General features: G+C 37.0%; 1 protein-coding gene and 1 long non-coding RNA gene across 8 annotated transcripts in view; one reads left to right on the top strand and one right to left on the bottom strand.

Annotated features, from left to right (window-relative positions):
- The window catches only part of COBLL1 (cordon-bleu WH2 repeat protein like 1), a 78,710-nt gene that overhangs the window by 40,089 nt on the left and 15,863 nt on the right, over positions 1 to 22,758 (bottom strand). The window contains exon 1 of one of the 7 annotated variants that reach the window (XM_085066601.1): positions 17,719 to 17,857. The exons of 5 other annotated variants lie outside the window; for them this stretch is intronic. The gene's annotated coding sequence lies outside the window, so the exon portion shown is untranslated. Of the gene's footprint in view, positions 1 to 6,300; positions 6,429 to 17,718; positions 17,858 to 22,758 lie in introns of those variants that run through there. One more of the 7 variants, XM_085066603.1, reaches the window with a different exon arrangement.
- Positions 6,371 to 8,037, top strand: LOC146434707 (uncharacterized). The gene is made up of 3 exons (XR_014853489.1): positions 6,371 to 6,482; positions 6,782 to 6,901; positions 7,880 to 8,037. It is a non-coding gene; the product is annotated as an uncharacterized LOC146434707 (long non-coding RNA).

The raw sequence follows: 22,758 nt of genomic DNA, 5'->3' as shown, positions 1-22,758 counted from the left end.
CAAATACTTCTCCATCATAAAGAACCAACAAAAGCCTGGTTCTCTCTTGCCTCTTAACCTATACCAGGTCTCAGCAACTCAGGAGAGCTGTTGATTCGTAATGATTTTGCTAAAAAGACAGAGAGAGATGTTAGCCCAGTTTCTTCTCCTGAAAACAAAGCCTGTTATTTTTAGTAGGACAAAATACAATCATAACAAAGGGAGTAATTCCCAATCATATAAAAACAACACTTCAGAGACCAGAAAAAAGGTGCTCAGTAAGTGGTCTTACAGCACCTTTCATGTTCAGATAGCTTCCAGATGTGCTAGAACCTAAGCCAACCTGCTCTAGTTTTCAAAATAAACATTAGAAGGAATTAGAACAACCAAAAACATACTCTTCATTTTCATGGCTACTATAGAATTACAGGAAAGCTGCAGGAAGAAGCGAAGTGCAGCTTATTTAGCTCTGAATTAGTTAATACAAAGGGAATTTAAAGAGACATTTTAACCAAAAGAGGCCACAACTCACAATAAGAACTTCTCTGGAAATTGTGCTACAGTATCCTATGCAATGTGGGTCTTCACTCATTCCTTTTCCCCATGGATCCCAGTCCTACCCCAACTGGCTAACCTTCCCTATATACCAGACATTGAAACTGCCCAATTCCAACTTTCTGGAAGAGATGTGCTCTCCACTGTTTATCATCAGATAAACAATTCCAGCAATGTATTGCCTTCTACATAAAATTTCTGTTTAAACAACTGCTTGAGCCAAAGCAAAAGTATAAATAAATGTTTCTTCTCTGATTTTTCCGAGCCCTGAACAAGGCAGCCAGAGGGACATCCACAATGCTCTTACAGGAACCCATAAACACAAGGTGGTGCAGCCTGGGAAGTTTCCATTTCCCTCGTTATGAGAGCACCTGGAGCCCACTGCTTATGCCAAGGCCTTCAACTGGTTCTCATCTAGCAGAGATTATATTGTTCCCCAGAGAACTGAATCATGTCTTAGAAATTTAAATTTCTTATGTCCCACCCACAGTTCCTGCTAGTCTGTGTAACAATTCCAGTATTAAAGAATTCTTTCAGCCAAATGCAAATAGAAGACTATCATTTTTTAAGAAAAACAGTGCATCTTTAAATCAAATCCAAGACCATAAGGTCAGCATTTTATGTGCTTCAGATCCCACTTCAACAGAATAAAATGTCATTGCTGTATCTCAACAGCTTTCCTCCTTGCAAAGAAAGAGAATAACAGTGTCAGTGATCTGGACGCATAGAAGCCTTTTTTAAACAAAAGTCTGACACAGTAAATAAATACCACATCTATTTATTTGATTTTAAAAAAAAACCTGTTATAAAGTTACAAGAAGTGTATTTTTAACTATCAGTAACCAGAGAAAGGCACTACAAAATAATGAGAAATACTTGAACTTACAGTGACCTGGATATTCCAGTTTTCACCAGTATTTCCTTTCAGTAAGAATCTCTTTCCCAAAAAAAAGGAGAAAAAAAAAAGAGGAATTCTATTTTCTAGGTTAGTGTACAATCAAAGGCTACAGCATCAAAGAATATTACTGTTTACAGCACTTAATTTCCCATTTGGAACACAATTACATGAGACTTTACAAAGACAGCTTGATACTCTCATTGAGATTATTTTGAATCTAACCTCCAACATCAGAACCTTTCCTCAAGTTTTCTATAGCATTCACCTAGGACAGGAAAGGTCCTTAGGATCTCACTTGCAATTCAGTCATCTCTCAGGTACTGAAATAGTTCATTAAACATAGTACATTAAAAATTTACAACAGATACACTTCAGTTGGTTAAATTGACTTATGGCACTATGAAGAACACTTCTTCATTCAAAAAGCAACTCTTTTAAAATCAAACTTTACAAAATTGTATTTGCCATAAGTACAAGCAGCGCTGCTTTATTTTCACTGAAAGTCAGAAAAGGGTCTAACTATACCAAGATCACATAATGAGAAGAAAAAGGCCACTGCAACAAAGCTTTTTCTAGAGCTTTTTGTGTCTTCAGCCTCTCATCCCAAGCAATTATTACAATGCTCTCCTGACTACTACAATAATGCTGTTTCACTGCCCCGTCAGATAAGCAGACAGCCAAAACCTCACACATAATCTTCTCAAACAAGGAACAGCTGAACAAGAGTTCAGGCCTATACAAAAAACATTGATTTGGTTTATTTAAGAATGATACATCAATTTTGGCCAGCAGGTATACAAAATATTTAGGCTCCTAATTTCACCTGTAAGCATTCCCAGTCCAATACTCATATTTAATGCTCACAGAATAAACTTGTCCTCTAAGTTTATTCTGTTCCCTCTTTGTGAACAAGGGTTTCACAGCATCACCACTGCAAGTCTTCAAGATCAAACACTATTTGCTAGGAAAAAGCTTGGAGACAGCTGCAGCATTACTACCTGATCTGCTCATCATAGGCCAGCAAATGACTGAAGCTATCAAGGCAGGTCACTCAAAAAAAATCACTGCTATATATTTCAGGCATAAGTATACATGAAAAAATACTTTAAAAATAAATTCTATTCATCTTTACTAAATTATTACCAGGCACACAGGTTTCTATACAAAATTTGAAATGCCCTAAGTGCCTTATAAAAGATTACTTTTAAGTTAGACATACAGCAGTATTCTAATGTTTTTCCTTAACATTGAGCTGCCCAAACATTTCCTGTGCCAGCCCCAGAGCATATATGTAACATGACTATTAGCCTTGATACTAGGCTTTCATCTCAACATCAATATCACTGTTTGATATACAATCTCTGCCTTTATTTCTGCTATAAAAGCACCAGTTAGATGTTAAGATCAAGGTACGGATCAATGAGAGTCAAACAATGTCCATTCTTAGGTTATCCCTTCAAGCCAGTCTTATGATACAAGTAGGACAATATAAAGAAAAATATTTGCTGTATCTGCTCCAGAGAGAAATACGATCTTTCAGATTCTAAACTCATCCACTTAGTTATCTGGGGAAGAATGTGAGGTCATATTGTACAGATATTGAGTCTAGCAGGGGGCTCAATAGGTAGCAAGAAAGAAAAACAAGTTCAGAAACATATTTTAATTTCCAGGTAGAGGAACAAATATGAACAGTTTGTAAATCTTTTGTGATAACGGGTTATTTTACAGGGCACTTCTCTAGACAGATTCCCAAGAGTGAAAGGATACAAACCTTGTAAATAGTACTGGTATTTTAAAAATAATAGAGAAAAATAATATGGCATAAAACAAGGCACGGGGTATTTAGCTCTGCCAACACATAATTCATTGTGCAACTGATATATCAACTGACATGGCAGTAACTAATGCTATGGGTGATAATGTTATTAATTAAGTGATCTTTGAAGATTATCTCTATGGATTTACTCAGCGAGGTTCCAGCAAACAACAAATCATCTGCAGATGTTCTCTTACTCATGCCTTTATTAAGATGACTGCTATAAAGAAAGAAAAAAAAAAGTAAAATGCATTTCCACTCTCTTTCTATAAATAAAGTCAAAGAAAATCAAGAAAATGAGGCATCCCTGGAATCAGGACATGTTTTCAAAGATCTTTTGAAAGAAAAAGTTTCCCTAGTCAATGGGATGTGTGGATTTACCCCCTAGCTAGACTCATTGCTCTGAAGATTTTTTTTTTAAAGTCTTCTCCTAGAGAGAAATAAATCACAGAACTGGGACGGTAACCATGACAGTAAGGTGAAAGCTTAATGGAATCTCTGGATGTCTGGTTCACACTAAAAGCAAGAAAGCAGCAAATAAATCCTTCAGTTCCCTCCAGACCATTTGGAACAGACACTTGCCCTCTCTGATTATTTGTCCCCATGGCAGTGACAGTCTTGAAAACAGAAGTGACTGTATTTGAGCCATAATTCATTAAATGTTTTCTCTCATTAAAAGGAAAAAGAGGCAATTCTGAGACAACGTAAACACAAGTCTGTATATTATGGGCATGTTTTTAACTGTGCCCCTCTTAACATTAAAGGGGCACTAACTCTGGTATAAACATACACTGTAATTAATTAAAGCACAGATTTAAATTTTTTCAAGAAAAAAATATTAATTCATTGCCCTTCAAAGCCACATTATAACTAATATTACAATGATCTTTTCAAGCTCACTTAAAACACATGAAAGAGCCAACCCCTGGGAACAGATAGCTGCTGACTTAGTGTTGACCTGTACCATCCAACAAAACACAGTTAGCTCCCCTCTAGGCATAAGAATTGCTTTGCTCTTAGGAAGAGAGCCAAAAGCTTAGAATCCTAGTAAGCAAGAAAGGATAAAAAAAGAAAAAGTACTTTCTCCTCTAAATTAGCATAAAGTTTGTTATTGTTATTGAGGGATTATAGAAATGTGTTCTGATACAAAAGTTTTGTTACTACACATCAACACATTCTGTTGGGCCAAGAGAAGTATTTCTTTTTCTTATGGGGGGAAAAAACAAACAAACAAAAAAACCCTAGCAAATAAAGTGAAGTGGAAAATTAGTTCCAATGACATTACTTCTAAAGAGGTTGAGAACTTAAACTCCTGAAGTAAATAGGGCTAACACAAAATACAAACTTGGCATGTCCATGTGTAACATACCTCTGCAAAAAGCAGATACTTATAGCTATTTGTGCAAAATTTTCACAAAGTAAAACCTGCAAAAAGCAACCCAGATATACTACCAAAAGAAAGAACAAAAAATCTGAATGGCATTCAAAACTATTAAAACCTTGTATGGCTCACTTAGCCTTTATTATATTTACAGTTACCAAAACAACCTGACAGAATGGAAGGAGAGCAGGGAAGAGAAAGCAGTAAATCTGTAACAGTAATTGAGTAATATATAACTGGCTGAATAAACAGGAAAAGAAAACAAAGAGCAGCTTGATCTGAAAGGGGGAGCTTAACCTTTGATACACTAATACATCTAACAAATACTTAAAACTCAAGCAAACGTATGTTACCTCCACTAAAAATAAACCCTCAAATCTTTTTCAAGAACTGCTAAAAAGGTTGCTCATACAGCTGTTTTTCTTCCATGACTAGTGAGAAAGTTCAATTAAGGCCTCTCAAACAGAACAAAACCTGAATCTGTCCTTCTGGTTGTTACCTCCCAGCCATGAAAGCAGGTACAATGCCACTGACTTTTCAAAGCCTGCAGATGAAGCACCTAGCTCTGCTCGTGGCTTTTCCAGCTGCTATTCTGAACATCAATAGAAGTAAGAATTGTCAATTTATCTGAGCTTTGCTGCTGCTTTTCTCTCCTGTTCAAAATCATGTTTTAGAAGTAACACTGGAGGCAGGCACTGGATAGATTTAGAGGCTGGGAAAGATAAGGAAAAGAAAAGCAGAGCCATTCAGTATCACAGCAGCCAGGAAAGAGGTCAATACAGACCCTTCCCTTTTCCCTCATATACACATATATCTCAAATATCGGTACGCGGGTGTAGATGTAGGTGGGTAACAGATAAAGTAGTGCAGAACAGCAGCTAAGAAGCTTGACAGTAACAGGGAAGACAAAATCTCACCCCTCTCCTTCTAGCTGCTGTAGAAGGCTGGGGTTCAACTGCAATAGTCCCACTTCCTAGCTGAAAATTCAAATATGGGAAGAATAATTGAGAAAGCATAGTGATGCAACTTTAGAAAGCACTGCAACTTGTTTTCATTTTTGCTGCAGGTGTTTGGAACAGAACAAGTTTTCTCCCTTGTAGAAAGTTCTTCGTTTGCCAGATGCCTCCTCTTAGCAGTTATGTCCTTTATATACCTAGAATTTGGTAACACTTAAAATGTTTTGTACATTCACATAACCAAGAAATAGGCAAATTCAGTAAACTGAAGAACAGAGATGACATTAAGCATTGCAAGGAAATGGGAAGCAAGAAAGGTTTCCTATTCGGAGCAAGAATATTAAATATAAATATATCTGTGTGTATATCTATATACATATACACAGAGATACTAGGTGACACATGATGAATGTATAGAGAGTTCCTACACAGACAACCGTGTCAGCAAAAAAATTTGCTTATTACAAAATTAAAAAGGAAAGAAAATTAAAGAGAAAAAAGAGTTAAGTTTAAGCTAAGAAATTGTACTAAACCAAGCATTTTATTTACTACATTTCAAGAAAAGCATCTTGGCAGTTAGTATCCTGGAAGGTATGATATAATAAAGAAGTTTCTCCCAAACAATGAGGACTGTAGCTATAGTTCCCCAAACAGAAACACCAAGCATCTTCAGCTAACATTGCTTGCAAAACTAAGAAATGCTTTGAGTACCTACCTGCCACCAGACTCTCCTGTTCATGCTTTACAGCTGCCTCCTCAACATTCACTCCCCTGCCTGCATCCTCCTCAGAAAGCCAAGTGGAAAAACCTTTTACCTTCAGGAATAGGGTCACATTTACTATCTCCTCAAATGCCAGTGCTGCTGCTGGAGCCCCAGCCTCATCTCTTACACACTCTGTTAGGGGCGATGAGTGGTACAAAGCACGGCCACGAGTCCCATGCCAGCCCTCTTCACAGCAGAAACCCGACCAGCTGGCATGGCCACCTCTGCGGCCACTGACAGCAGGACCTCCCTCCCCTCTGTCCCACTTTAATTCCCTCATTGGTTGGCAGCTCAGGGCCCCAGATGAATGCTCTTATTTTGTCTCCAAAGTCATCCCCATCTGCACACAAGCGCTGTCATTATCCCCTTTCTCTGCTTATATCTGCACACTCAAAATCCCCTGGATCCATATCTTACTGGATTCTTGCAATAGGCAAGGAAGAAAGAAGATATTTCTTTGAAGAAAGCTGGCTCCCTGCATGATGGTAACACCAAAGCTCTTTCGGATGACCCATTACTTCCACTAGAAAGCCTCTGCACTTTCTGCAAAAAGGTACAGGGATTCAGCATTAAATATAAAGTAGGAAAATTTCTTATTTGTATAATAATTATAACCACCAGCACTCTGCTCTGAGGAATGTAAAGAAACTTCCCTAATGAATGCTTTGCTCTAACTACTATACTTCACTTCTATATTCACCCCTGCATCCTCTTCAACTGTCACTATCACAGCCAGTTTACAGCCCACATACTTCACTGCTGAGTTTTTAACATGCTAACAGATGATACAGTGCCAGCAGCATACTGACTTTTACAAGAAGTTCAACTGAACACTATTTCTTAAATTCTTTCTTTGTTGTTGTAAGCAAAGTCCATCTTGGCATTGTGCAGTTATTTAGGTATTTAGTCCATTTAGGTACTACAAAATTGTTTTAATGCTCTCCATGATAAATGAAAGCAATATACAAAATTGAAGGAATACACAGAATACGCAGCAAGGACTCACTCTACCATATTAAACACCAAAAGAATTCATTTTTACAAGTTATTACAAGCAACTAGTGGGGCCTTTTTTCCCCAAAAAAATTTTAGATCAAAATCTGATGAATGTAAATCAAAGAAATCAGAAAAGCTTTACAGTCTGCATGAAATAACAGCATTCCTCATTTAAAATAATCCCCAAAACCTCATTTGAGCTTCTAAGCACCAAATATCAACTTAAAATATGCAACAGCTTCTACACCCAGAAATGCACCACTGAAATTTCAGCAGTCTGTCCACATGGATAAATTTGTAAGTCTTTATACACCCTCATCTTTTAGCCAGGGATGGGTTTTTAAAAACCTTTTGTAGAATTATTACTTTGTCTGCGAAAGGACAATATACATTAATTCTTGTTTCTTCATACAGACCTATATTTAAGTTCTGGCAATTTATGTACTGCCCTACACCTGAATTCTGCATTGCTGCCAAGAGCAAGGACTTACATGCTACTGCGGGTATATAAGTATTGGTAAATATTTTTCCTCAGAGCAGCTGTTAGGACAACACAAGATAACACAAATATTACTTTGAGGCCATTCTGCTCAGCCTATAAACAAGGGAGAAGGAAGAATAATAGCTAAAGTTGATTACACTACTCTTCTGCTCACCTCCAAGAGAGCACAGGTGGTTCTTCTCCATTAATATCAGGTGAGTTTCCTTCAATAGCATATGGAGGTAGAAGGGAGGGTGTGTGTGTGTGCATGGCAAGCTCACTGTTCCCTTCTGCTACTGCTGACATCACTAAGCCTACCTATTTATAATCCCACCACCTGACCAAACAGCCTACAGAGTACATCTAGAGATTTGTACAGCCTGTAATCCTGACATATCTACTTCAGCCAATTCAAAAGAGAGCATTAAGTAGCTTTGTTATGTCTTCTGTGGCTTTATACCATAAAAAGAACCCAATCCTGTTTTCTGCACCCCTTTTATTTGCGCAAAACAGGTTTAAGGGGAGTTTTTAGAATTAGGACTGGTCCTTCCATCCATTCTTTTTAGCTTTCCCCATTTCTCTGCCTGTAAGATATCCAACTGAACACCTCAGGTGAGCATAGTTTAGTGATTAGTGGAATAATAGACAGACACAAATAGCCATTTACATCCAGTTAATTTTCATCAGTACTACCTACAAAATTATTGAAATTTAAAATCTTCACAAATCAATTTCACAAGCAAAGTACAATAGCTATGCTATCACCAAAAAACAAAACAAAAAAAACCAAAACAACTCAGAAGTGTTTCAAGTAGGGTAATTTACAGAAGCTTGACCTAATTGTCAATTAAAACCAGAAGCTGCTTAAAAGCAGCTTAAAAGCAATGCTCAATTCAGTTACCTTTTCCCAAAGTCAGCCCTACTGCATACAGTCATGGGATGGCTGCTTGCAGCTGAGTCTGCCCAGGGAGTGGGAAGGAATGCAGTCAACAAGCTCTTTGGGCAAGTGCTGTCATCAGTGGCAACATCCTGCAGGTTTCTATCATTGGTAAATGCTGTTTCTAGATCTGTATCAGGCCACACTGTATTTCGAAGTGGTTTGAGTACAGCTTCAGTGAGAGGAAAATATCTGTGTGTGAGTGCCTGTGTGCTGAGTAAACACCATTACCAACAGTTCCTTATCTGACCTTTCTTACCCGAGAAGTCCTATCACCAGCATCCATCCCACATTATGCCACACAAAACAGAAATCTACGTCAGCTTCGCCTAAATGTGTGTAAGGTTGAATGAAACAATTAGAGGAATTGGTTGTGTTCCAAGCTGACTGCAGTCTGCAACCAAACTTCAATAATTAATAATAAAAGAATAAAAATCCTTTCACTTCACTGATAAGCTGGGAAGGGCAATAATGAAGATGCAGCCAGGGTTGCAGGACAACACTGCCAGTGGGAAAAGTTTGCTGCATCCAGGGTATCAGTGTTGGCTAAAACATCAACATACTGCCTATGGCAGGTATGTTCCACACAGGACACAACATTTGTGAATTCCTCTTGGAGGCATTAGTTATTATCTGGCTCTAAGTGCTATAGCTAGAAATATACAATTAATCATAAAGCATCTACTTATATTAGAAATCCTAGCATTGCTGTGTAACAAACACTTCCTAAAACTGAAACATCCACTGAATAGTATCAGCAATGAAAGGCAAAGTATGTAAATGAACCATAAACTGGAATTTATAATTTATTTATAATTTCTTGTGTATATTTAAAGAAGCAAACAGTCTTAATTTTGCGAAATAGAATGACAATATAGGGCTAAATACAAATCACTTCCTAAAGAGATCCCTGTACAGGTCACATTTTAGTACAGATCTTTCATGTTCTTTAACCCAAAGAATTGTTTCCATGACCAAAAAGATAAGACGAAGAAAATAAACCAAAACTTTCCCAGTATTCATTTTCAGATCTTTAATACCTTCAGATTCACTTGTCTGTGATTACCCAGAGCATTTTGGAATGGGGAGGAAAAAAACCAAATCCAAACCATAACTCCAAAAGCCCAATGCACTGTTAGAATTCAATGGGTGTGCATCAATAATCTGCACACGGAAAAGCTTCTCAGAATTATCTGTTTTTAAAGATCCCCAATAGAGACATATCTGTGAAGGTGGGATCTCTTTGAACCTATTGTCTCTACTGTTATAAACAAAAGACTTTTTTAAAACTATCTAATTCTTCATGTAACCCTGAAATAGTAATGACTGAAATAACCCTGAAATAGTAATGACTATTTTTTTTAATAATATCCATGAGAAACTAAAATCTGAAAGCAGCAAGAATAGCAGGAAACCCAGATTACCAGGCTAAGAATAGGCATTCTTTCAGATTAAATTCTTGCTTTATTAAATACTCTGTTTCTTCGGTTGCTTTGTACCTACGGAGATGACATCTCATCTGTGATGGACCAACACAGTCAAGTCTCCAGGGAAAGACAAATAGCTGTGTTATATCAAAAATAATTGGAGAAGAGAGCATTGACAAGAGGTTTCCAAATGGCTTGGAAGCAGACCAAGAACTCGTTTTTCTTATGCAAGTCACATATCAACAAGGCAAGTTGACTTTAGATTGTATCATCACTCAACATTAAGTGGGACTTAATTATTTTACCATTACTTAACATTTGGTTTAAGGATTTCATGCATCATCATTAGACAATTCTGTTGCATGTTCTCTTTTCACTTACTTGGAAGAGTTAGAAGACAACAAATTGGTACATGTACAAAAGGTAAATGTAAGAACACAATGACATGGCCACTCAGCTCTTATGTCCCTTAAGCCTTATCTCACCTTTGACCATCTCTCTTGATCCTCTCTGAACCTTCTGTTTACTAAATCCTTTTGGATATGACAGAGACCAGAACCATGCACTGTACTGTCATTAGAGATTTATACATCCGCAAAATCCTGTTTTCCCTTTTGTTCTCTATTCCTTTGCTAATGTACATGGCAAACTGATTTGTAGAAAGTCTATCTAAAGTGAATTGAACCTCATTTTATTATCCATTTATTTCTGAAAAACCTCTCTGCAATTCTTCAGAGTCATCTCCTCTTATTACAATGAATAATAACTTCTTACTGTCATCAGTGTCACCTCACTATTCAGCTGCTTTCCTAGATCATTAGCATGTTGAACTAAGAGTTTCAGCACAAATCCCAATGGAACTCCAAGGTGCCATGCCCTCACCTTCATAGCAGAACATTTCCCACATCACTGCTCTTATTTTGGGGCAAATTATGTTACCATACAAGGCTTACTATCTTATGCCACGTTTGCTTAAATTCCCTAAAAGGCTCTGGGGTAGAGACCAGAAGGAGCCTTTTGAAGGACGAGCACAACTGTGCCAGCAGGCTTTTCCTCATACATTTGGTCAGCAGAGCCCTTAAATTCTTTTCTGTTTTTGTAGCCTTAAGACATTTACATTGTAGATACACTGCTATGTCAAAGAGTTCCTCATTTTATTCTAACTCTGCTTCTTGCATCAGTCTGCAGAGAAACATGCTTTTATAGTTAAGTTCAGCCACCAAGTTTAGTTTGCCTTGAATAAGTAGTATTTAAGAGACCTCAATAAGCTGTCCAAGTTACTGAACAAATTCAGAACAAAAAGAGAGTGCCTACTCAGAAAGCATCTATGGACCAAAGGACAAGCTCATATTATGGGCTGCCAGTTGACAGTATGACTTTCCATAAATTGGTGCCTGACCCTTTCACTTCTCTACCTCAATTACAACCTTTTATCCTCATTTTCACATTACAGATCCAACTAACACAAAAGCTAATACACAAACATTAGCCCATTTTTTGACCTGAGTCATTAATTCAGGTCAGGCTAAGGATCTGCCTTGCTATTCCAAAACTGTTTCAGTACTTTCTTCTGTGCCAATTCTCTGTCTCACCCCGTTCAAGAGCAATTTCTGGAACTTTTGCCATGGGCCCACCACCTTCTTCTCACCTACAGATTCACCTGCATTACACCTACACACATCTGATAACTAGGAATCCACAATATTTCTTGGTAAGTGCATGGTAGTACACAACAACTTCCCTTAATATTGAGGTCAAACAGAACCAGAAATCAAGAGACTTGGGATAGTTTGTGACAAATAAGAGGAACACAAGGGTTAAGATAAAAGCGGCAAAAACCCCAGCACCTGATGAGCAAAATGCTTCAATTCGTGCTCAGCAGGTCAGAGAATGAGAGCATACTAATAGATGTTATCCAGAACTTTTGTTCACTTAAAACCGAAAAGAACTGCAAATTGCAAATCCTGAGCTTCTGAGTTTTGGTGATTCAGGCACACTTGAGAGAATGACACTAAAACTAAGACATCATTAATCACTCACAAATTATCATTTTGAGAAGTCAGCATCTCCTCCCCCCCCAGGTATAAAAGTTACAATATAGAAATGTCAAAGTAAACCACATACAGCATTTAAGGCGTAAATGACATGTTACTACACCATGATAGGTAATACTGACATGGGAGCGATGGTTGCCAGGAATAAAACATAAGAAATAAGAGACAACCGGGGTTGTAAACTGTGGGATTTTTTTCCAATATTTTTCATGTCAATTTGATACAGCTAGGTAACAGATGGTACATTATATTTTTTCTGCCTTGACACAATTTAAAAACAAGTTACAGATGGCTATAATGAAATCCTCATTAACACACTTATATTTTCACAGTTCAGTATAGCAATAATGAAACTTTCAGGTCTGGAATTTCCTGTTGGTTAATTAGTGGTTAGGTTAATAGCCTGAGGAAGTGCACAACCCAAAAAGTTTCCTTATTGTTTAATCATATAATTACTATTCATATTTCTGGAAAAGCTCTCAAGACAGATTTAATGTCACAGTAAAGCTACCTTTATAACCCTCCCTCAGTTTGTGAAACAACTGTATTAATTTATTTAGCAGAGAATGTGGGCAGGAAAGCCATGAACAGGCCTAATTCAGCTGCCTCTGGGAAGTTTCAGCTTGTTTTTATTTTGGAGATATCAACTTAGAGAATTCTGCCAATACACATTACACCAAACACACCCTACAGAAATCCTAGGATCAACAACAACAGGTCTATTGCTATAATGTTATCATAAGATCACTGATTAATGCTTAAATAATTACTTTTTTTAAATCCCAGTTTATAATCATCTAACAAAGCTTGAAATAGGACATATGGTTAACAGTATACTGAGATATCCCTTAATCTCTGATCTAGAAAGAGAAAAAAAAACCAAACAAAAACTACCAGAATCACCACAAATCTTGGACTTACGTTATTTCCACAAGTTAAGCTGCTGCCAGCTCTAAGTCATGCTGTTAAACAATAGGATTAAAATATAATTCTGCATCAGTGAAAGATGCAGAATTCAGCGCTAAAAACGCCCTGGATTTTAGTACTGATATACTAGTTACTAACTGATGACACTGTGCCCATCTTACTGTGCTCCTTACGCTGTAAGGCTATGGCTGCAGCCAAAGCCATACCTGGCCAGCCGTGCCTTCACCAGGTGACACAGCCACACCCCCAGGTAACCCACACCCACACGTGGTGCTATGAAACAAGGAACAAAAACTAAGTCCCAAAATATTATTGAGTGCTGCTGTTGAATTTTCTTTTTTTAACTGCTATCACCGAAAAACCACATTGAGAAATTGTGACACGCTTGTTACCAAGCACAAATGGAAACAACCACCCAGTTCTTTGAAGTGCTAGAGCTTCAAAAGAGGATAGCCACTGCCAAACCATCACAAAAGCAACATAATGTGGAAAACCTGACTTGTGACTGAACTTACCTAGTTAAAAAGGGGCAGTATCCAAATATTTAGAAGTTGTAATGCTAAAAATATCTTTTAAGCCCAGCAACTTCCCTTATGACAGAACAACAGGGAAAGAGAATTTGTATTCTCTAAAAAACAAGACTTTTGATTCTCTAACAAACACATTATTATGACTATTCTGTAAGATTATGCATTTCCCATTTCTTCATAATCTGTTTTGACATTAAGGAGAATTGAAGCAGTATTATCTTCCTTAACCAGCAGAAGCAGGAGGAGTAAAGACATGCACTGCAAAGACTTTCTGGAAATGTCACTACTGTATTCAACAGTCAAGTACACCCAGAAACAAACTGAAAAAAAACCCACACTGTTTTTAGAGATCTGAGAACTCCAGCTCCAAACAGAGTTGCAGTGCTTACTTAAATCACTCTCAGAGGCCTAGAAAGCTAATTTTAAAAAATGAGACAAAAAATAGTTCCTGCAATAACTTTCTTCTAGAAAATCCCATATTTTAATTCAGAAACTTTCAGATCCAGTTTCACATACAAGTTTCCATAATCATATCCATTCCTTGACAGAACAGTCTGTACTGTGACGCATCTTTTTATGGCACTTTTGCACTACGAAATTTAGATGTAGCTTTAATAAGAAGTTAAACAAGTTTCTTGTCCTGAATATTTACACACAGTATAATGCAGTTTTTGAAAACCTGTACCTCTGGTCAAGTTCAGTAACACTCTTCTCCTTACAAAACAAAACATTAAAAATAATTGCCATGTTTCAATGCTAAACCGCAGTTTGTGAAGCTTGTGTAGTTTGTGAAGAAACACCTTGTGTTTGCTTCATCCAGCACTCCCTCACTTCATTCTTCAGAATAGTTGATCTGGTACTGTTCTCCTATATTTTGAGTTTCTGTGTTTATCAGATGGTAAAAAGAAAAAAGAAAAAGAAATAAAGAACAAGATTTATTATTATACTATAGTTATAAACTTTGTCACGCATATTTCAGGTACTTCCTCAAAGTGAAGTAAAGACAAGGCAATGGAAAAATTATACAGTTATTTTGCAAGGATAAATACTAAAATCAGTATGGAAGGTCTTCCCCTTTTTAACAATGACATTAAACAACCCACATGACAATTTATTTTACAGAAGCTGAAAGTAATTTATAAGAGGGTCTTCATTCCAAGGGGTAAGAAGTCATCTGAGGAGCAAAAGTCCATGGTTATAAAAGATGGCATGTGGGAAGGAACATGCCTCAAATTCCCTGCTACCTGCAAGACAGGAATGAGGAAGAACAATACCGTGTTCTTACTTAATATGCACACACATAACCTCATTAATTCAGATAAGCATCTATCTTTGGAATCAGTATCACAGAGAGAACTAAACTGGGAGTGTATCACACCAGCTTCTGGAAGGGGCAGCTAGTCATGTTTGGGAATTCACTCTATCATTCTGAAGAAGAAAGCTCAAATCAACAAAGCAAAAAAAATAAAAGCTAATGAAATATACCTTCCAAATACAGACTTTATTCTAGATAAAGCAGAGATTATATGGTACCATTACTTACCATTACATCTCATACCATTTAATATCTCAAAGAAGATCAAATGTAACAGATCAGCATGATGAAAATGTTATTTGTACCAAAATTTTTTTTGAAAGGCTCATTTGGTTTTCTCTGCTTCAAACCCTAATTCTAGATTAATATTCAGAAGTGCAAGTGCATTCAACCTCTATTACATGTGGTTTTGACTGACCCAGCACAGGGCTCACCCACCCAAGCCATGAGCAGCCACAGATTCTCCAGCAGAATGCTGTGGGAAATGGTGTCAAAGGCTTTACTAAGGCCCAGGCAAGCAATATCCACTAGACTTTGTCATAGCTGTACAATAGGTTGGTCAAGCAGAGCCTGCCTTTGCCAAAACCATGCTGGCTTGGACAGATCCCCTGGCTGTCCAGTACAGGCTCCATGATATCACTCTAGATAATCTGCTCCATAACCTTCCCTCATTGCATGGGGTGTACAGCTCATCACACAGTGCTATACTACTTGTGCAGACTGTCTGCTCTGTGCAATGGCACAAAAATGCTTGACAAAATTTTGTATATTAATAAATCCCAAGTTCTTAAAAGCTCTTTACATAATTGGACCATCAGCTTCATTTTCTACCTACTCAGAAACAGATTAAAAGAGCAGGTGATACAAATATTCAAACACTTCTATTTGTGTGGACTACAAACACTGAAATTCTACCAAATGAAAAAGCCTACAAAGAACAAAATGGATGAAAGCAAGAGGAAAGAAGAAATTCAAACAGCAGAGTTCAATGAAGCTGAGCTCTGCCAGACAAAAAAAAAAAAAAAGAGAGAGACAAAAAGGAATGTATTTACTCATGCAGTAATAGGCCTCTTATGCCATGCAAGTTCACAAATGTTTCCAGGAGTCTTGTCTTGATGTGCTGCTAGAAAAGCATCATATTGTTATGGTTACAGCCACAGAACATTTGGTCTGCTTTATCTGTATTATCTACTTTTAAACTTCAGAATACAATACAGCAAGTTTTTATGATTTGGTGTTTAACTGTAGCCCTGTAAACATTGCAAGCCCTCAACAGAAAGGCAAACAGTTACAGTAAATGACTATTTCTGGAAGTATTTTTTCCTATGAAACATCAAACAGTCCAAGTTAGACACAGCATATCCCAGGACTGAAGGAACAGCATGTATCAAACCTTGTTTTTTCCTTTGGGTTTTTTGTTGTTTTGCCCTCCCTTTGTCGACTGTACAAACTAAAATGCATCTTTTCATAAAGGTTCCTAGAGACAAAGTTTTACAGGTGAGCTCTTGTGACAATTTTAACATTATTTTAAAGAAAGACACAAACAAAGTACTTATCAACAGGATGTGGCAGGGCTTACAGCACAGTCATGAATTTCACTTTCACAACAAGGAGCAGTGATTTTTTTTCCTAGTGAAATAATGTGTCATCAGAGACACTAACAGGTTTTTTTTGATTCAGAACGCTGAAGACTTACGACAATTTGATACACAGTATACGTTTTGAAATATATTTTCTTAAAATAAAATTAAGTCCTTTTGTGATTTATGGTATTGAAGGAGATATTGTGCCAGGCAAAATTCTAATACAGGAGGGACTCATGTCAGGACCTGTGATACAAAAAAATGTACGTTTATGTGTACATTTCCATATTCTGTCTTCTGTTTTAAGAAGGAGTAATCAGAATTGTCCATGACTTACACTTGAGTCATTTTAAAAAAAAAACCCAAAATCTAAAGTACAATTAATTTGTTCCTTAATTTATAGCAGCCTGAAGGATTTCTGCAGTAGCTACCTTAAATCACAGACACTTTAGTTTACATACTCCTACTACTGCAGAAGCCTGATGTGCAGGAGAAAAAGCACGCAAGCTTCCTAAATAAAGACAAGTAATCAAAAACTTCTCTATGCCTTTCACTCACATCCACTTCTACCGTTGGTTGCTCCTGCCTGGAAATCCAGACTTACCAAAACATGTATTTAACTGCAAGTATTATAGCACTCAAAACTGTTTCACAAAAATAAAGTACAGTTTTTAACTGTTTATTTGTAAGCATTTTGTTCATAATTTTTCTTAGATACACACTGCACTTATAATAAAAATAACAAATAAAAAGAAGCTCAACCCTTGTTGACAATGAATGGAATCCTCATGCCAGCATCAGAGAAAGGAAACTGCATTTTCATTTCTCACAATTTAAGACTATCCAACTTTACTACAAAACTTTCCAACAAACAGTACAAGTATGGACTGTAGGATCAGACATCTCTACTGCTGGTTTTAAGACTCTGCAAGAACTCAGACCTTACATTCATACAGCTCTACTTAAAATTTACATGCAGAATATGTTAGTCTGGAAAAAGAAACATCCACTTTCCAGAAAAGACCAAGAATAACTTTTTTAATTAGGAGACAAATGTAAATGTAAGCACCTGTTTATAAGAGAAAGACTAGACACATGAAGTGTACAGCTTGATACTTACCACGCTCTCACATTTTTCCTTTCTGTTCCTGAAATATACAAAGCCCTCAGTGGAGACGCTGAAGCCCAGAGGTGTCTCAGTAAGGCATGGCGAGGCTCTGCTAGCCCAGACTTGCTTTGTCCCCTTAGTCACTCGCCCTGCCTCCGCACAGCGCGAGCGGCTCTGGGGCAGGCAGTGAAACGGGGCAGTGCCATCGCGCCAACAGCGCGTGGGAAGGGACTTTCGGTAAAATAAATACTTCTGCAGCAAGGAAATACTGAAACCCTGCCTTTCTTTCACAGACGTTACTAGAAATAAGCTGGCTGTGAGGAACAAAAGGTGCTCCTCTCCAAGACATTCCAAGCAGGTGCAGTGCTTAAAAGTCCCTTCCTATCTGCTTGCTTGGTATGAGATATCTTCCTTATTATATTACTTCCTATATATGAAAACCAGCCTTAAACATTCAGGTACTTATCCCACCAAGGTTTGAGCAGCTCTGTAAAATGGTGCAAAGCAAAGCACTACTACCTCAAAGCATAAGCCTGCTTTTAAAAGCAAAGTCTCTCTGATGTCCGTAAGTCAACAAAAATGCAGACGTCTCGAATACAAAATAAAATCAGCTATCTCCTTAAGCAATGTTGTGTCTACCTAGACAATCTAATTTGAAATTTAAACCATTTGCCTAGAAAATGGACTGCCTGGAAATAAAATATTTGCATTTGTAACCTTGCTGGAACTGATGAGACCAATTATCATAGTCCTTCAAGTTCTTGCTGAGAAGTGACACATTTTGATTTCCAGCTCCAGTGTGATCTTTCCTTTTCAATGACCAAACCACGCACTGCTCAGTGATTTGATGTAGTAGGTGAAAGAACTGGTATTGGTCAGAAATTCTTTCTGGTTCTTCATCTAAGCAGGTTTCATCAAGGAAAAATAATGCTTACGACAGACAAAAAAAATGTGCTGTACTATCCTAGCTAGACCAGGTCTGCAGCCAGGAGCACAGACATTTTATAAGGTCATAAGTAACTTTCCCGCTGGGGTTGAGGCAACAGAAACTGATTGCTTTAACAGGAGCCGTGAAAAAAGAAAGCCACAGGGTGGCACTGCAAGTAGGCTGTATTTTGAAACGACTTGGCAGTTTATTCTTTCCTAGACAAATCAGAGCATATCTAATCTCATCTGTATAAAACAGAAGAGTGATTCATTAGTTATTCTTCAAACTTTGTATTTTCCAGCAAATGATATCCCTAGAATATAAATCACATCATAGAAGAGGCACCTAGTTCAGACTTGCCAGGGTATTTAAAAATTTCATAAAATGGTATTTAAGAGCATTAACACAAGAATGTGATTGTAAAGATAAGCTAGGAATGGATACCTATTTTGGGTTTGTCAGTTCATTTTGAAACAATTTAAGAAAAAAATCTTCCCAAAGCATGTGCAATTTCATACAAAAGCTAAAGAATTTTCTCCATACCATGACTTTTTCTCAATGTTGAGATGGCAAAATCTCAACCAGATCTGTCTTCCTCTGAAAGGAACAGTATTAACTTTAAAAAAAGTATAATGAAAAAGTCTTAACACAGCATTCAATACCATCATATGCTTTTAAAACACTTTCCTTCTCATATATAGAAGAATCATACTTATTTTCATCCAAACTACATGATTTAATACATCAGTATTTCAAGGCTCAACTTAGGAGTCTATTTAATCTGCTTTGTTGGCTTCTTCTCTCCCAAATTTCAAATCCCAGCCATTTGAGTTAAAGCAAGAATATTTTCAAAAAGTGCTATTCCTAATCATTTAGTGAAGAAACCAATTTTCAAAGGAGAATTAGAGGTCATCCAGGACTGCAAGATACTTTCTACTTTATAAAACAAAAAGTCCCTTCTTCAAGGTATAAATTTGATATTTCAGTAGATTCTGAATTAACAGACAATATATGACTATGCACAACCATTTCAGTTGCTGAAGTCCTAGATCAGTTTAAGTTTTCAGTTTGCAAGTACAATCAGTAGCAAATGAAAATAAAGAAAAAGTTGTATTTTAGTTCAGTTGCACAATATTATAGTAAATTAGAACGCCAATTCATCTGCTATCATTTTTCTTACTCCAGAGGGCAAGAATTCTAAAAAACAGAAGGTTTTATTATATTCCTTTAGACAGAAGTTCAAGAGTGAACTGGCAATTGTTCCCACTGCCAAGTAACTATAAGCCTGTCTTTCTGCTACAAGATTGCACCCTGTATTTTTAAAACTGTTTGTATATGGAGATTATTTTGTTATTAGATAGCATAACATTAATATATTGGCAAAGAAATATGCCAATATAGCTGTGACTTTAACATTAGATAAGGCAGATGATTATGTAATAGTATTGATTGCCAAAGCTATACAAATTTGGTTTGAGCACATATTTGCCTACTTTGTGAACTCAAACTAAAGCACTCTGCATGCTAATAAACAGTTTCAGAACATATGCCTGACAAAGACTTAAATTTAAAAGTTGGTGACCTGGAAAAATAAGTTAATTTTGGTACCAAAACATCAGAGCCTGGTGTCAAAATTGCTTAAAAATAATCTATTTAATAGAACAAGTAATTAAGGCACCTCCCCCTCAAAAAAAAAAGCAAAACCCAAAAAACCCCCCACCCCACCCCAAAAAAAACCCAACCAAAACAAACCACAACAAACCACCAGCCAACCACAAAACTCAAAGGAAAATTCTTACTACTATGAAGATTTGTCTGTTATTTTCTCTGCTTGGAATGGGAAAGCAAGGGCTTCTATTGCATTGTTGGTGTGTAGATATTGAGTAACTGTACTTTCAACACTTCATACAATAATTTCCCAGTTCATCAGTTCAACATGAACTATGATACTGTTTACATGTAACACTGCAAGGTCATGTGCTGAATGCAACTAATGGAAGTGAACTTCATCATTCTAAATAAAGTAACTATTTAAGCAGAAAATAGACACATACTGGATGCAATCTAATATGCTTCCAACAGACTCCTCTGTCTCCCTCTATTGACACCTATGCCATTATTAATAGAAAGCTAAATGAATGTGGACAAATTTGGGAAGTAAGTATATTGTTCATCAAGGCCATATCCTTAAAAGTATGGACTTTGAGAAAGCTGTATGTAAGAAGATATATGGAAGTAACTAGCATGTCTTTTGTTTGAATTTGTTTGAATTTGTTTGAATTTGAATTTCTTCTGCTTCTTAATTTCCTTATGTAAGGCAGATAAGTACACATAGTTAATTTGCATATATTTTTCACAGCTTTGGAATAATGTCTCTGAACAGCAGTAATAAACAGACAACCTGCTAATTTAGCTAATCATATTTCTAAAAATCTAATTGCTAAATGTAATTTTGAAACTAGCCAATGCATTAAGCTTTCATAGTTGGACATTAGTAACTGGAATAGCACTCGGTCTGTCATATGCCCTTACACAATTTCCAGTTCTAGATAAGAGGTCACACACACATACCACCCTACCAAGCGTAAAAAAAGTAAAAATCAAATAGCCGAATTTTGACTCATATAATCAAATACCAAATAAAGGATTCTGCCAATCATAGTCCTGTGTCACCCAATGTGGAACAAACAAAAAACCAAAAAAATATCATCTATGTTTTCACATCTTGGATATCTGAGAACTTCGTAGTTATTTATTTATGCAGTTGACTAAATACTTCCCTTCATTTTTCAAATATCCTTGAACAGAAGTACTTTTTCAAGAACATAAAGGGCAGAAATTAAATGGCTGTATAGCTCTTGTCACTGCAATGCAAAACATTTATGTCCAGTTCTTAACTGCAGCATCACACAATTTAACACTTCCTCAAAAGTGCAATCAATATTTAGTCCAAAGTTCAGAACAACCCACAGGAACTTAGATATAAGGAATTTTAAAAAGCCAAACAAAGCCCTGCACACTATTCCTAGCCAGCACTGTGAGGCACATTCTTACATTCCCATGGAAAGTTAATAGCACGAGGAGCATGGCTGCACGTTCCCTTGAGGCCAGACACAAGTCAACTATTGGACAAAGAACAAGTTCTGGTCCCCATCACTTGCACATACACACAGACCATGGGAACTCATTTTCTCTGGGTCACTTGGCTACACAGCTGCGTGTGTGTCATTTGTTTTTAGAACACAAATATCTTCTTTAAATGAACAACCAAGTACTGCATGATCAAAAAAAAAAAAATCCAGAAGAGACAAAAATATCTGTATTTCTAGTACGACATGCTTCACAGCATAAGCTAAACACATATGCAAATCCAGTTTTGTACTGTTCAGTGAAACGATCCTATGAGTACAAATTCTGCCAAGTACAAAACTTAAAACAGGTGAATACTATCATATCACTCCCAGGAGGAATCCAAAATCTATGATACTGAAGTCCCATCACACTATGCCAACCTTGTCTCTGTCCCAGTTTCTTCTCAGAAGTCATGAAGACTTCTTTAACAATTTCAGTAGGACAGAGGAGTGAAGGTGGATGGAAAATTGATGTAATCATGTAACTGCCACTACCATAATACAGACATGGTTCTGTGCTGAAAGCTCTGGGACAGCCACAAGTTAAGTTTCTTGGACAAAGCTGGTCTAGTATTGACTCAGACACATTGACAGGGACCAGAAAAAATAGGATACAGCTTTCTTTGTCACTTCATTTATGTACAGAGGATCAAACAAGCTGTGACTTGCTTCTAAGAGACACCGTAATTCCCCTGTCATATTAGGAGTTACAGGAGGTAAAGACAGAGGAATTTGAGTGATTCTGGATGCCTCTTTGTGAGGTTCAGCAACAGCTCAGCATGTTCTTGATCCAAGGACCAGCCATTGGCTACACAACCTCACTGGGTCCCACTGCTAACCATGATATGAATCACGAGAGCTCACTTTCTAAATACTCACCAGCAGCCTGGCTGAAACTCTTTGCTAAACAAAAAAAAAAAAACCAAAAACAAACCCTATGAATGTTCACAAAACACTTCACACCAGTGCTCTATTTCTGTGCATGAGGTCACA

The sequence above is a fragment of the Lichenostomus cassidix genome, chromosome 7 (genome assembly GCF_008360975.1).
Source record: "Lichenostomus cassidix isolate B80296 chromosome 7, HeHo_3.0, whole genome shotgun sequence".
NCBI lineage: Eukaryota > Metazoa > Chordata > Aves > Passeriformes > Meliphagidae > Lichenostomus > Lichenostomus cassidix.
This window is presented reverse-complemented; position numbering and strand designations above follow the sequence as displayed.